Genomic DNA, 11,539 nt, shown 5'->3' with positions numbered 1-11,539 from the left:
ATAAATTTTGTCCAGCTGCAGCTTTACTCATCATATGTTTCTTCTCTTAATTGATACTGCATGATTTTTGTCTTATTTATCCTTCTCTTTAGCTGATGAACTAATTCTAGATTGATGTTGAGGTGAAGTTAAAAGAAAGAAAAAGAAATTGGATTCTGCTTACCTTCTGGTATTTCATGTGCTTTGTGCGAAGTCAAACTGGCTAGCCAGATGAAAACTGAAGCCCTTTACAACAAAGTAATGGGCAAGTAACTTTGCCAAATCCAGTCATAATTTCAAGTGTAATTTTGCATGTGCACAGAAGAATAGCTTTAACTGGGGTAGATTAGTTCAGATCTCAGAATAAGGGAGGATTATATGATGCTAATTGCTACTCGAACAAATCCCTTAATATGGTGAATTTTGTGTTATGACAGACGATCATTAAAAAATTGATCAATTTAGATCTTTAATAGTTTGCTTATCTGTTTCCTCCTATTAAATGGGAGGCAGCGGTTAGGTCAGGGGTGGGGCACACTGGTGGTGAAGTAGTAACTTCTCATTATTCAAAAATAAATAGTTTTAATAACAGAAAGTAATACAAAGATCAGCAGCCACTAGTTGTTCAACCATTAATCCTGGGATTATGTAAATTTGTCAAATCTAGTTGTGGAAAGGCTGAAGCTTTATTAGTTGTTCCATCTAAAATGAAAACTTAAGCATGCAAATATTTCTGGAAGACGTATTTTTGTGCTTAGAGTTTGTTAATTGCTAACAACTATTTTCTTTTATGATACTTAAAAAAAAAAACACATTGAATATAACTTAAATGATACTTCCTCCATTTCAATTTATACCTATTTCCTTTTTAGTTCGTGCCAAAAAGAATGACTCATTTCCCTATTTTGAAACATTTTACCTTTATGGAAAGATTTATAGCCACACAAAATATATGTGCCTCATTTGACACCGCAAGTTCAAAAATTTCCATTCTTTTGTTAAATTTCGTGACCAGTCAAATAAATTTACATAAATTAAAACACAGGGAGTATTGGAAAAAAAAACCTCAAATTTGAAAGTTAGCTCGCGAGCGAGCTTTACCTCTTTTTTGGCCAATGTGAAAGACTGAAACACTTTAGTCGAGCAAAAACGCTCACACTAGAAATACACTGTAGAAAAAAGGAATCTATGCGTATTCTTGTTGTTTCTCTCATGGTGACTAATGACTATATGTCAATTCTTTTGTAATATCATTGTACGAGTTGGCAGTATGTGATTGGGTAAGTGTATTGGTCAAAATCTGACCGTCACGGCCGAACTGACCAACGTCCCACCTAAATGATCGGGTAGCGAAAAATAACATAGCCCACTTTACATCCCATTCCCGGCACCCGTCGAGTCGGAAGGAGCAACGTCTAAAAGGACGACCAAGACACACTGGATGCGAGAGAGCGTCGGACCAAGTAAATGGCAAGGGTGCCTTGACTATATATAGTAGGGGGAAACCTTCGATTAGAGGGGCTCCTCCCCCTTCTCTCTCCCAAGCTCACTTCTTGTAATCTCCATAGGAAAAAAGTAATCTACAGAAGAACATGTAAAACCACCTCTCCCATCGATTGATGGGAGTCACAATGTTGAATTTCAATAAGATCAACTATATCTCTTTCATCCTACGTACTATCTATACTATTAGTTCTTTGATCTGGATTGTATTATGTCTGACTAAGATTTACCCCTTCATTTTCTTTGATTGATTTGTTCAAAAATGTTCCAATATCTTTTGAGTCAAACAATTTGGCGCCGTCTGTGGGGATTTCTTAGTGAAATTTCCTAGTCTCTCCAAGATCAAAGACAAGAAATACGATCATCCACCGAAAAGAGAGCGAAGGAAAAACCAACCCATGCGGGACAAAAGCGCAGCACGGTAGGGGGAGGAGAGCCGAGTAGAATCACCAAATTTAGAAATCTTCGCTCCATCAACCATCAAAATGCCAAACAAGACGAACAACGTTACCAACATGTTCTCCCCCATCGGACCACCGGGTAGGGGAAAGGAAAGTATCATTTTAACTCACCTTCTCCTCTTTGCTCAAGAAGGAATACAAAGGCCGCGCGGACGAGCGAGTAAAGAAACATCTCAATTAAAGAACGAAAAACTACTGCAAAACAACTTAAATGTCGCCCGCTGGTGACACCTCCAAGCCGGAAGGCAGAAGTTAGACAAGGAAACTACAATGTGTGCGCAGAACAAACCTAAGCGAAATAGCAACGTTTCGTATTCTCCAACGTAGCACCCTTTGATGCAAGCAATGTCAAATGAACTGGAACTCTCCTAGAAAATGTTTGGCTCTCCAAAAATTGGGACTGACGACGAGTTACTATTTCGATAAGTTCGAAATAACACCCTTTAAGGCTAAGGGCCTTTGCCAAAAAGAAAAGAGTTCGACCCCGATCGAACGACGACGGAATACTATTTCGATAAGTTCGAAATAACACCCTTTAAGGCCAAGGGCCTTCGCCAAAAAGAAAAGAGTTCGACTCCGATCGAACGACGATGAGTTACTATTTCGATAAGTTTGAAACAACATCCTTTAAGGCCAAGGGCCTTCGCCAAAAAGAAGAGTTTAACCTCGATCGAACGACGACGGGTTACTATTTCGATAAGTTCGAAATAACACCCTTTAAGGCCAAGGGCCTTCGCCAAAAAGAAGAGTTCAACCCCGATCGAACGACGACGGGATACTATTTCGATAAGTTTGAAATAATACCCTTTAAGGCCAAGGGCCTTCGCCAAAAGAAGAGTTCGACCTCGATCGAACGACGATGGGTTACTATTTCGATAAGTTCGAAATAACATCCTTTAAGGCCAAAGGCCTTCGCCAAAAAGAAGAGTTTGACCTCAATCGAACGACGACGGGTTACTATTTCGATAAGTTTGAAAAAACACCCTTTAAGGTCAAGGGTCTTCGCCAAAAAGAAAAGAGTTCGACCCCGATCAAACAACGACGGGTTACGATTTCGATAAGTTCGAAACAACACCCTTTAAGGCCAAGGGCGTTCGCCAAAAAGAAGAGTTCGACCTTACTATTTCGATAAGTTCGGAATAACACCCTTTAAGGCCTAGGGCCTTCGCCAAAAGAAAAGAGTTCGACCCCGATCGAACGACGACGGGTTACTATTTCGATAAGTTCAAAATAATACCCTTTAAGGCCAAGGGTCTTTGCCAAAAAGAAGAGTTCGACCTCGATCAAACGACGACGGGTTACTATTTCGATAAGTTCGAAATAACACCCTTTAAGGCCAAGGGCCTTCGCCAAAAGGAAAAGAGTTCGACCCCGATCGAACGACGACAGGATACTATTTCGATAGGTTCCAAATAACAACCTTTAAGGCCAAGGGCCTTCGCCAAAAATAAGAGTTCGACCTCGATCGAACGACGACGGGTTACTATTTTGATAAGTTTGAAATAACACCCTTTAAGGCTAAGTGCCTTCTCCAAAAAGAAGAAGTTCAACCTCGACCGAACGACGATGGCTTACTATTTCGATATGATTGAAATAGCACACTTTAAGGCCAAGGGCCTTCGTTAAAAAGAAGAAGTTCGACCTCGATCGAACGACGACGGGTTACTATTTCGATAAGTTCGAAATAACACCCTTTAAGGCCAAGGGCTTTCGCCAAAAATAAAAGAGTTCAGCCCCGATCGAATGACAACGGGTTACTATTTCGATAAGTTTGAAATAACACCCTTTAAGGCCAATGGCCTTCTCCAAAAAGAAGAAGTTCGACCTCGATCGAACGACGACGGATTACTATTTCGATAAGTTTGAAATAACACCCTTTAAGGACAAGGGCCTTCGCCAAAAAGAAGAAGGTCGACTCGATCGAACGATGACGGGTTACTATTTCGATAAGTTCAAAATAACACACTTTAAGGCCAAAGTCCTTCGCCAAAAAGAAGAGTTCGACCTCGATCGAACGACGATGAGTTACTATTTTGATAAGTTTGAAATAATACCCTAATTGAAAGTGTTGGTTTATGTTTAGTCAACAATGGCATGCCAATTGGAAGAGTTGGTGGAAAGAGTTGGGGTGGATGCTAGAAAGAAGCTTCCTCCTTTGATGTCACCCATGACATCAAGAGGAGGTAGTTTGATGTCACCAATGACATCAAGAGGAGGTCTTTACCTCTATAAATAGATGCACTCCTTCATTTGTAGAAACTATCCCAAAAATAATACAATAGATTGTAGTGAGTAGAGAGTTAAGAGAGAAATTCTCTTAAGTGTAATTGGGAACTCTTCCCTTCCTTTGTTAATAATAAAAAGGCAACTGTTCTCTGATGGACGTAGGATTATTTTGATCCGAACCACGTTAAATCTTATGTTCTTTCTTTTACGTTTCCACTAACAATTGGTATCAGAGCAACAAGATTCTTTAACGATCCAAGGTGAAGAACAAGCAAAGATGAGTTCCATGAAGTTTGAAATTGATAGATTCAGTGGACGCAACAACTTCAATACCTGGAAGATCTAGATGATGGCGTTACTGCGGAGGGAAGGTTCAATCCATGCTATTGACGGAAAGTATCCTAAGGATATATCAGCTCCCGACAAGGAGAAGATTGAAGGGGATGCATTGAGTGCAATCCAACTATCCCTTGCACCTAACGTGCTTTGTGAAGTGAGTACGGGTACCGAAGAGACGGCCAAACAGTTATGGGAAAAGCTAGAAGGGCTATACCAAGACCGATCAGTGACAACAAGGATGTTGTTACAACGGCGTCTTCACACATTTAAGATGGGGTCAGGTACTTCGTTACAAGATCATTTAGATGCGTTCAATAAACTTGTCATGGACTTACAGATTGCAGGAATTAAAAAGGAGGAGGAGACGCTTGCATGTGCTTTGCTATTTTCATTGACTTCAGGATATCGTGATATTGAGAATTCAATGATGTATAGCAAGGAGCCTATCAAGCTTGAGCAAGTGCGGCAGGCACTTAACTCTAGTGATGTGCGGAGGCACATTGAAGGAGATAGAGATGACCAGGCAAGTGGGCTCTTTGTGAGAGGCCGGACTAGCCAATAGGGAAAGAGAAAATCAAAGCACAAATCAAAATCTCATATGAACATGAAGAATACAGAGTGTTGGGGTTATGGCAAGAAGGGGCACTTTGAACGAGATTGCCCAATGTCAAAGTCCAAGGAAAAGGCGAGTGCATCTATAGTTGAACAGGTACATGATTTTGATAATGATTATGTACTAACAACATCGTGTAATAATAATAGTAGTTATGGAAACAAATGGGTGTTAGACTCTGCTTGTACTCTGCATATGATGTTCCGAAAAGACTGGTTTAGCAACTATGAGAAAAGTGGAGGAACCGTAGTAATGGGCAATAATGCAACTTGTGTAATAGTTGGCATTGGTTTAGTTCGGGTTCGCTGCCATGATGGAGTTGTGAGGACTATTACATAAGTTCGTCATGTTCCTGATCTGAAGAAGAATTTGATCTCCCTGAGTACTCTGGATGAACAAGGCTACAGGTACAGGAGCGAAGCATGAACTATAAAGGTGACTAAAGGTTCTTTAGTCATGCTGAAAGGCAAGCTGGAGAACGGCCTTTACACATTGGCTGGAAGCACCATTGTTGGCTCTATAAATGCATCTACAGTGCAGTTATCTAATGATGACAAGGCAAGACTATGGCACACGAGACTAGGTCATATGAGCACAAGTAGACTGGAGATGTTGAGCAATCATAACCTTTTGGAAGGTGAGAAGATCAGCACACTTGACTTCTGTGAGCACTGTGTTCTAGGGAAGCAGAAGAAGGTCAGCTTCAGCACTGGCAAACACAAGACAAGAGGAGTGCTAGACTACATCTATTCAGATTTATAGGGTCCCTCTAAACTTCCATCGAAGGGCAGAAAGAGGTATCTTCTCACTTTTATTGATGATTTCTCACGAAAGGTTTGGCTGCATTTTTTGAAGGCAAAAAGTTATGCTTTTGAAGCATTTAAAGAGTGGAAGATTTTGGTTGAAAATCAAATGGAGCAAAAAATCAAGTATCTTCGCATAGACAATGGCTTGGAGTTTTGCAATTAAGAGTTTAATGAATTCTGCAAGGTTCATAGGATCTCAAAATATAGGACTATCAGGCATACCCCACGGCAGAATGGAGTTGCCGAGATAATGAACAGAACTCTTCTTGAAAAGGCTCGGTGTATGCTCATACAAGCCAAAATGTCCAAAGTATTTTGGGCTGAAGCAGTTCACACTGCTAATAATATTGTCAATCGATCTCCAGCATCGGCAATTGACTTTAAGACTCCGAATGAGGTATGGTCAAGTGAACCCTCTAACTATTCATACTTACGAGTATTTGGGTATCCAACTTATTATCACGTTAATGAAGGAAAGCTTGAACCAAGGGCTAAAAAAGCCATATGGGTATGTGGATGGAGTAAAAGGGTACAAACTTTGGTGTTTGTCTTTACTCAAATTTATAGTTACTAGAGATGTCACCTTCGATGAATCCTATATACTTGATCCCCGTAAAGTTTCCGTGGAGTTTTTAGGAAACAAGAACGACGAGTAGGTGGAGCTTCCGATGGAGCTTACCAAGGAAAAGGATCAAGAGACTCAGGTTAAAGATGAGTCAGAAGATGTAGACCTTGAAGAACTTGCTGTCAATGAACCATACACAATTGCGAAGGGGAGGGAGAAGAGGCAGACACGAGAACCGGAACGCCTTATAAATCAAGCAAACTTGATTGCATATGCGTTCGTAGCTGCACAAGAAGAGATTAAAGATCTGGAGCCCTCCTCGTATATTGAAGCAACTTCTTGCAAGGATGCCGCACAATGGCGGTTAGCCATGACTGAAGAGATGGAGTCTCTTCACAAGAATCAGACATGGGTCTTAGTGAAAAGACAAAAGGGGAAGAGGACAGTTGGATGCAAGTGGGTCTACCGAAAGAAAGAGGGAATTCCTGAAGTGGAAGATGCTAGGTTCAAGGCGAGATTGGTTGCAAAAGGTTTCAGCCAAAAGGAGGGAATTGACTACAATGAGATTTTCTCTCCGGTCGTGAAGCATAGCTCAATTCGCGTGCTACTAGCATTGGTTGCACAATTTGACTTGGAGCTTCAACAGCTTGATGTCAAAACTGCTTTCTTACACGGTGATCTAGAAGAGACAATCTATATGGATCAACCTGAAGGTTTCCTAGCTGAGGGAAAAGAAGATCACGTATGCCAACTAAAGAAGTCTTTGTATGGTTTGAAGCAATCCCCTAGACAGTGGTACAAGAGGTTTGATGCATTCATGACTACACATGAATTCTCAAGGAGTGCATTTGATAGCTGTGTGTATCACAAGAAGATGTCTGGTAACTCAATGATTTATTTACTGTTGTATGTTGATGATATGCTTATTGCTGCTAACAACATTACAGAGATAAATGCTTTGAAGAAACTGTTGAGTAAGGAATTTGACATGAAGGATTTAGGAGCTGCAAAGAAAATCCTTGGTATGGAGATTTCAAGAGAAGACGGTGTTGTACATCTTTCTCAGAAGAGGTATATTGAAAGGGTTCTCGAGAGATTCAATATGCATACGTGCAAGCCTGTAAGTACACCATTAGCTCCTCATTTTAAACTTTCAGAGTTACAAATGCCTCAGTCCGAGGATGAGGTGGAGCATATGTCAAAGATTCCTTATGCCAGTGCAGCCGGTAGCATTATGTATGCTATGATATGCACACGTGCAGATATTGCTCAATCTGTAAGTGTGGTAAGTAGATACATGTCCAGCCCAGGAAAGAGGCATGAGGAAGCTGTCAAGTGGATATTGAGATATCTCAAAAGAGCTTCTAGTGTTGGTCTTACCTTTCGAAAAAGTGGTACAGGTATTTCAATTCTCGGTTATGTGGATTCTGACTATGCAGGAGATCTTGACAGAAGAAGGTCCACAACTGGATACATCTTTACCCTCGTTGGCAGTGCCGTCAGTTGGAAGTCGACTTTGCAGTCGATTGTCGCTTTGTCTACGACAGAAGCAGAATACATGGCAGCAGCGGAGGCGGTAAAGGAAGCTATCTGGTTGAAAAGTTTAGTAGCGGAATTGAGTTTGGTTCAGCTGGAATCAACTCTTAGATGTGATAGTCAGAGTGCTATTCATCTAATGAAAAATCAGAGATTTCATGAGCGCACTAAACACATTGATGTCAGATTTCATTTTATTCGAGATGTTATTGATGAGGGAACTATCAAGGTCGTGAAGGTTATCACAGATGATAATGCTGCAGACATGTTGACCAAGATAGTCCCGCTCGCTAAGTTTGCACACTGCAAGGACTTGGCGGGGGTGTGCATCAACTGATGCAACTCCGAAGAGAACAGTTGCTAGGTGGAGGTGGTATGTTCAACAATGGTTTGATTCTTCTTGTTTCTTACAACGGGGTTGCCCAGTAAGCTTAGAAGTTTTGGCCAGAGTTGTTCACACGCTCGAAACGCAAACCAAGGTGGAGATTGAAAATGTTGGTTTATGTTTAGTCAACAATGGCATGCCAATTGGAAGAGTTGGTGGAAAGAGTTGGTGTGGATGCTAGGAGGAAGCTTCCTCCTTTGATGTCACCCATGACATCAAGAGGAGGTAGTTTGATGTCACCAATGACATCAAGAGGAGGTCTTTACCTCTATAAATAGATGCACTCCTTCATTTGTAGAAACCATCCCAAAAATAATACAATACATTGTAGTGAGTAGAGAGTTAAGAGAGAAATTTTCTTAAATGTAATTGGGAACTCTCCCCTTCTTTTGTTAATAATAAAAAGGCAACTGTTCTCTGGTGGACGTAGGATTATTTTGATTCGGACCATGTTAAATCTTGTGTTCTTTATTTTACATTTTCGCTAACACCCTTTAAGGCCAAGGGCCTTCGCCCAAGAGGAGAGTTCGACCTCGATCAAACGAAGACGGGTTACTATTTCGGCGAACATCCTTTAAGGCCATAAGCCATCGCCAAAGAGAAAGTGCAAAATATTCCTAAGGCCAAGGACCATCAGAAAGTGCAAAAGACTGGGACTCGCCGTGCTGGAATCTATCTCGCACTGAAGTCACGCAAAACAAAAACAAGAGTAAAATACAAGACAAATAACAGCGAAAAATTCTCTTTTATACAAAGTTTCCGCACAAATGGTCGCATATTACATAAGACCCAAGTCAACAATATAAAAAAAAAACAAAGGGGAAAAAGAAGAAAGGAACAACGACAATCGACTACGAACGAAAAATTGGGAAGAAAACAACAAACGGAAAACAGATCAATATCACTCTCCCTCTACTCTGCATCATCATAGCCACCCTCTCCACTACAATCTCCAAGAAGTTCTCCTTTGGCGTCCATTCCCCTATTGGCTTCTGCCATCGCCGCGTCATATCCGCAATTGACGCGAGCCTCCCGCGCCTCTTCATATGCAGCCTCAGTCACATTACCATCCTCCCACAAACTCTTGTATATATCCCGCTAGGCTTCGGCGTAAACCCAAAGCTCGTGCATACGACGGGGATGGCAGTGGAGGAAGATTTAATCTGAGCCAATAGTCGCTCATTTTCTGGCTCCAGTGCTGCGACCCGATCTCCCAGAACCGATGCCTCTTGGTCAATCTTGCTAATGCGCTCCTCAAGCCTTGCCTCCATAAAGGTGGTCGTTGCTCTCTCCGACTCCTACTCGGACTGGAGGATGCAATTGGTGTTCTTCAGGTCCGCCGCCCTCGCTGAAGCCGCGGACCAAACACTCTCTATGCCCTCCAACCCAACAATCTTGTTCTCTAGCCCAATCAATTTCCCCATCCATTCCGCGCTCAGCGCCTCGACCTTGATCAAGTTCTGATCCATCTCCGACTGTATTGACCTCAATTTCTCCTGCAGATGCTCGCACTCTGCAGTGACTCCCTTGCCCAACTCGAGCTCCTCGTCCTTTATTCGAAGTTGCTCCTCAAGCACACTCTTGCTGCGGATAGCCTGCATTAATTCCTAGTCCTTTTTCTCCAACTCCTCTCCAAGAGCCCGACTACCGGGGTTTGCCTTCAACCGCTCATGCATATCGCGACACTTGTTGCGGTAGGGACGATATTTCTCCAACATCTTCAAGAAAATATTGGCCTGAATGTTAGTCCTGCGAATGCTCTCCACTTCCACCATATACGTCTGAAAAATGAAAAGACGGGTTAGAATCCTATCATCAAGAAAGATGAGGGAAAAGCGAAAGTAAGCGTAACATACCCTTAAGCCCATAGCGCTCACCTCGTCCATCAAGTTAGCATCGGGAACGGTCCGAAGGGCAGCATTCTCGGCTACGGAGCATAGCATGCTGAACTGCGGCACCAGGTCCTCCGTGTCCCCCAAGAGATTGACATCCGAATGGATCTCAAGAATACGAGCCGAGCCTCCCGCACGAACCACCGAGTGAGTAAGACCCTCCTCAAACATCCTGACATCATCAGGATCGAGGGTCGAGGTCCGATTCGGATTCGTAATCATCAACCACCATGTTTTTTCCTCTTTCAGCAGCTGAAAAGGAAGCACGACCAACTGCGGAGGACTAGGGCACATCCTAAACTATAACGGTGGCCCCAGAAATTTGACCTTCCGCCACGATAGGTTGCTGACCACCGACAATGGTGGGAATCTCTGATTGAGCCAAGATGACGGTCAGTTCCGTCCCTACGGAGGAAGTCGCGACAACCCCCTCTCCAGATCCTGTCGAAGGAGAGTCATCTAGATGAATCACTGTTGGGGGTGTTGTCTCGAACTCAACTCATTGTCTTTTTGATAGCCTCTCTTCTTCCCTAGTAGGCAGAGATTTACCCGTCGGGTGAATGGCACGGGTCAAAACTTTGGCTTGAGAAGCGGCCCTCGTAGGAGTAACCACGACCGTAGACTCAACTGAAGCAGCCCTCGACGAAGGTCGGGCGGTGGGTACCGTGATAGAGCTAGAAGATGAGGCTGGCTGCCGGAAAGCTAACGGGGGAGCCCTCACTCTCTGCACCCTCCCTAACACCGACGAACAACACGTGAGGAATTAAATACAAAAAGGGAAAAGAGAAAAACGACGAATAGAAATGACATCTTACGAGAAAGAGGCATGCTCTCATACTTGTCATAGAAAGTCGCCCACGTGCGAACCCCCGCCGTATGAGAGAGAATATCACTCACCCACTCATGGATATTTTCGACAGGTGGAGGGGGCAATTTCTCAGCTGCAAAAATATAACAGGTTTAGTGCTGTAACAAAAAATGGTCAGATATATCCCCAACTAAAAGCATGAGACTTACGTGCAAAGTTCCATTTCTCAGGGAAGCCCGTCGGATCCGCCACAATGTGTTCAGTCTGCACATAGAAATAATTCTCATAAAAACGAAGGTTAGTCCTGTCGTCCATTTTCACCACCAGACTCTTAGACCCCCGAGGACGCATGTGAAGCATCGTGTCGCGGATAAGCTAAGGGGCGAAGATACTGAGCAGGTGATCCAAGGTGATCTCACGATCGAC

Source organism: Nicotiana sylvestris, chromosome 7, assembly GCF_000393655.2.
Source record: "Nicotiana sylvestris chromosome 7, ASM39365v2, whole genome shotgun sequence".
Lineage (NCBI taxonomy): Eukaryota > Viridiplantae > Streptophyta > Magnoliopsida > Solanales > Solanaceae > Nicotiana > Nicotiana sylvestris.
Note: the sequence above shows the minus strand (reverse complement) of the source record.